Consider the following 5,605-nt stretch of genomic DNA (forward strand, 5'->3'; position numbering starts at 1 on the left):
AAAATTAGTTCTGTGCTGATTGTCTATTTGTGAACCTGCTTTGGAGAAATGTATACACAAACACTTTCCCCCATTTTTCAATCAGGTTTTTAAATTTATTTATATTTATTTTGCTTGTTGACATTTATGATTTATTTTCATATACTAGATTTTATGAACCTCCTATCAGATATATCATTTACAAATATTTTCTTGTATTTCACAGGTTGCATGTTGACAGTGTTCATTACTTTTTTGATATACAACATTTTTAATTTTGATGTAGTATAATCAATATATCTTTACAATTGTTGCCTCTATTTTTGGTGGAAAAGATGTCAGTTTTCAAGTATTTTCTGCTTTTCTGTGCTGAAAAACATATGGTCTACAAAGTCAGATGAATTTTTATGTGTCAATAATGGATATGGCAGGGACAATACACTGTTTCACACAGCTCTCGCTATAATGTGAAAAGTTATTAGAACTGTTTTTAAAAAGTGTTTTTCTCTGATGGTGGAGCTGAGAGTTTTACACTCCCCCATTTTGTGCCAGGAAACAGTGCAGATGGGTGAGAACCCAGTGGCTCCTCATGTGTTAATTTGTGGTGCATTTTTGAGGACGTGGAAGCTTGTTCATGTTAGCCTCTCTGGCAGCGCACTTGAAAATCATTACAATTAATAATGAAAAAGGAGGCCGTATTAAGAATCTCAGCATGGACTGGGTATTTTTCTCAGTTGCAAATGCAAAATCCATCAAGTAGAAAGGGATTTATTAGGGGATATTAAAATGCTCTCAAATTGTGAAAATGCCTTAAGAATCAGACTCCAGGCAAAGCCTCTAGTAGCAATTACTAGAATTGCACTGTTGATGCAGCCTGTGGAAACAGCCCTTGCTGCCTGTGGCTTCACATTCAAGCTGTCTCCAGCAGGGAAGAGAGCTGCTCCTCTCACTACTGCCCTTAGAAGGACAGCAGCCCTGCCATCAACTACCAGAGATCTGACCTCTAGATCTCAACCCTCCACATATTATTTGCACCCCATTTATGTGTCATATACATTTATCTATTTTCATGGTATGTTATAAAAATATATGCACATTTTTCCATAAATGAGGTAAATTTTACTCTAATTTTTGAGTTTTTTCTTTCTCAATTTCTTCTAAACTTTACAAATTGATTGGTAATATTCATATTTATGTCATCAACTTAAGAAAAATACATGTGTGTATATAGGTAGGTATGTAAATACTGTATTGGACCACTTTCATAAATGAATGGTTGGTAACTAACAACTCAAACATCAGCATCATGTAATAATAAGCATTTAATTTTGTATTAATGGATGCTCATGTCCACAATCATTTGGCTGCTCAGGCAGGGCTCAGCTGTGTGGTTCTGCAAGATATTGAACTCCTTTCCAGTCCATGGATGGCATTTATCTAAGGCCAAGGCTGAAGGGAAGTGACTATGCAGGGCACAAGATTCTCATGGCAAATTGCAGGAGTTAACAACATTTCAAAACCAAACTGCCCAGGCAAATTTCAGCCCAATAACCCTTAATTTATGTTTACACACTTTTTATTTATTCATTTAATTTAGTAATTCTTAAATTTTTAAAAAAGCCTTTACTCCATTGAATTATAAATATATTTAATCATCGTATGGAAAAATAATTATGGTTATTAACCTTTAAAATCTTAACAATGTTTTCAAATTTAAATTTACATTAATTACAAAACAAAGCTGGGTAGGTTTTTTACATGTGGCTTTAAATAGAAATGTTCCAAATGGCTTTGTGGAAAAAAAATTCCTTTATCTGAAATAATTATCTCCATCTACCTCTATGATTTCCTGTAAAGTTGACCAATAAAGGAAACTCCCATGAGATTTGCAAGTCAGTCAAAAAGGGAGAAGTCAATACTATTCCTTGACACCTGAGATAGACACCCAGAAAGAGGTGAGGACTAGAGAATCACCTCTACAGGCAGCTGAGAGCATCAGTATCCCCACTCCTGGGCTTCCTAGACAGGTCTGAGGATTACATGGATAGGCAGTGATTAGTCCATTTTGTGTTGTTATAAAGAAGCACCCTAGGCTGGGTAATTTACAAAGAAAAGAGGATTATTTGCTTTAAAGTTCTGCAGGCTGTACAGGAAACATGGCATTAGCATATGCTTCTGGTGAAGGCCTCAGGAAGCTGACAATCACGGTTGAAGTGGGAGTAGGCCTATCACATAAGAGAGGGAGCGAGAGAGAAGAGGTGCCAAGCTCTTCTAAACAACCAACTCTCGCGTTAACTGACAGAAAACTCACTATCACCAAGGGGAGGGGACCAAGCCAATCATGAGGGATCTGCAAACGTGACAAAAACACCTCCCATTAGGCCCCACCTCCAACATCGGGGATCACATTGCAAGAGGAAATTTGGAGGGAACAAGCATCCAAACTACATCAGGCAGTCTGTGCATTCAGGGGCAGGTGGACCCTGGCTTCTGGAGGAGCATGGGAGAATTCTCTTTTTCCAGTATCAGTTTCCCTGATTACTGTACCCTAGGCTTTGAGGGTATAATTTAGACTCCAATTCTCTGTATTAAAATAATTGCTGCGTAGAATATCTTTAGTAGCTTCTGCTTTGCTATGTGAATCTCAACTGAAGCCGTAATCCAGACTCCTCAAGTGGACTAATCTCTTTCCTTTCCTAAATCTGGAAAGGCATTGCCATGTCTGTGGTGCTGAGGCTGAGGAGGGGCAAGGAGGGATAGGGTGAACAGAAGCCTTCCTGACCACTTCAGAGCATGGCTATATCTGAGGAACACTCAGCAGATACCAGGAGGTACCAGAAGGAGCATCTGGGGCAGCCCAGCCTTACTTATCTGCTTCCCTGGGGAGTTTGTGTCCGGGCTTGTAACACCCTGGGGTGGGGGGTTACTGTAACTCTGTAGACAGTAATAAGCTGCAATATCTTCAGGCTGCAGACTGTTGATAGTGAGAGCAAAGTCTGTCCCAGATCCACTGCCACTGAATCTAGATGGGACTTCAGATTGCAAATTGGATGCCTTATAGATCAGGAGTTTACACGGTTTCCCTGGTTTCTGCTGATACCAGTTTAAAATATTGTTGATACCTGACTTGCCCAGCAAGTAATGGTGACTGTCTCCTAATGATTCAGACAGGGAGGACCGAGTCTGGGTCATCTGAGTGTGTTACATCTGGCACCTGAGATTAGAAACATAAAACAAATATCCACAAAATTAATCATGTTATTAGAGGATTTCCCTGAAGAGCCAGGCTGTACAGAGCACACTGGGCTGAGTAAATTCTTAGTGTTCTCCTTCCTTACCTGGGAATCAGAGCAGCAGGAGCCCCAGGAACTGAGCAGGGACCCTCATGTCCATGCTGTAACCTAACTGGGACTGACTCCTGCACAGGGTGTGACCAGCCTATTAATAAGTCTTCAGGGCAGGGGGCTGTGTTCTGGGACATGTAAATCAGCATGAGGTGGGCAGGCTGGGCACAGCTGCAGGGCTGGCTCATCTCAGAAGCTCAACACAGGTTATTCATCTCCAGGAGTCTCAGGACTGAGCAGGGTAGTACAAATTTGCCTGCAGAGAATTTGATTCTCCCTTGGGGTCATTTTTTTACAAAGATCATCTTTGAGATAATTGTCAAAATTTGAAATATTCTTAAGGGCTAAAAGTAGTGATGTGTTCTACGGTGTATGCTATTATTTAGAATATTCTTGTGTGTAGGGAACACATAATAAAGTCTTAGAGGGTGGGGCTGTCCGACCTTCAGTCTACTGTCAAATGGTTCTAGTTGTGTGTGTGGCAGGAAGTATTTTATTGCCGTACCTACAACAATTCTGAGTGTAAAAGTGTTTCTTTTTATAGAAAACCTAAAAAGAAAATGTATTGAGATGGTGCTAAACATATTTGAAGAGCATAGTCGAGTCCAAATCTTGTACTGCTCGTTGCACAATAGACAATAAGTTGAGAGACAATTTTGCGGCAAGGAAAGTGACTTTATTTCTGAAAGTTAGCAAGCCAAGAACATGTCAGCCGAGTGTTCTAAACAAGCATCTTAAGTTAATAGAATTTTAGAGTTATGTTAAGGGAAGGGGGATGTGGAAGGGGGTTGAGATCTAGAGGTGACTGAAGATCGCAGATGTCTCTGTGGCAGTGAGGGTCCAAGTCAGTGTTGTGAAATCTCTTTGTCCTTCATCAGGTCACAATGTGCCCATAAATTTTTAACACAACATTGTTACTTGTATGAACATCCTCCTTATCTTCTCCTCAAGGATTGGTGTTGGGAAGGGACTATTATCATCCTTGCTTTAAAGTTAAACTATAAATAAATAATTTCCATGATTAACTTTGCCTATGTGTAGGAATGAGCAAAGGCTTGAGCTTGTGAGTTCAGAAGCAAGATGGAGTCAGTTGTTAGATTTTTCTCACTGTTAAGATGTTATATTTAGTTTATATAAGAAACCAAACATCTCAGGATTCTAGCTTCTTTGGCTATCAGTTTAGATTACTATTGCCTTCTTGCTTATCATGTTGCTTATTTATTTCTCAAGGCTAGCTAGGTACCTGGAATTTCCCTTGAAGAAAATCAAGCTTTTCCTACATATTCACGTTGTTGAGGGGTTCATGGGCCCCTAAACGCAAAGGGTCCTGCTCTGCCTCACTTGTGAGAGTGGACTCACTCTTTCTTCTCTGCTCTTCTGCCATGCCAGGACAAGGCCTTCCTACCTTCTGAAGGACTCAGTGTTCATGGTACCATCATGAAAGCACACACACACACACACACACACACACACACAGAGAGAGAGAGAGAGAGAGAGAGATTTCTGTCCTGCCAGTGCCTCAGTCTTAGACTTCCTATCATCTGGAAATGTGAAAGAATAATTTTCTGTTATTTATCAATACCCAGTCTCAGGTATTCTGTTAGAGCAGCAGAAAACAGACTAACACATATAGCCCTCAACTGATGATAAGGAGTAGGAATAAATACCCCAACTCCCTCCCTTCTCGGATGGAATAGGCCAAAGACATTTTCCTTTTTCCTCTTGTTTCCACACATGATTGAGCATCAGTCATCCTAAGAGGCTTTTTGAGGTATGTTGTACCGTCCATCTTCTATTCTCTGCCTCACTTTTCTCCTTCCCTCCCAGGGTAAATAAGCTGCCTGCATATAATTCCTTCTTGCTGGAGCACCCAGTTTAAGGCAGTGGACAAATCCCTGTACTTGGAGAGGGGTAATCTCTGAGTCTGATTTTTTTTTTATCACTTCTCTCTTTCTGATGCATAGGAAATTCAGGAAGCACTTAATTTTCCTTTATCAATCTCTCTTAGATTTGATTTATGCACTGATTCTTTTCTTCTGACTCACAAAATTTTAAAAATCCTCCAAAAATCATGAAGTCCACATCAGAGGCAGTGGAATAAATATCTCCCACTCTTAAAATTCACAGATCAGAAGGTCCTTAAGTTCCAAATTGTTTGCACCTCCCTTATGTCATATATCAGCCTTGTGATTTTTAATTCTACTTTCGGGGTGGACAGTTATGGGAATGGTAAGTGTTTTTAATACAGTAAATAATACCCACACTCCCAAAAATATCCATGT

General features: G+C 39.9%; 1 pseudogene; it reads right to left on the reverse strand.

Moving 5' to 3' along the window:
• Nucleotides 1-2,793: 2,793 nt before the first annotated feature.
• On the reverse strand, nt 2,794-3,372 carry LOC126934368 (immunoglobulin kappa variable 1-39-like; annotated as a pseudogene).
• Between the last annotated feature and the right edge of the window lie 2,233 nt (nt 3,373-5,605).

Source organism: Macaca thibetana, chromosome 13 (genome assembly GCF_024542745.1).
Source record: "Macaca thibetana thibetana isolate TM-01 chromosome 13, ASM2454274v1, whole genome shotgun sequence".
Lineage (NCBI taxonomy): Eukaryota > Metazoa > Chordata > Mammalia > Primates > Cercopithecidae > Macaca > Macaca thibetana.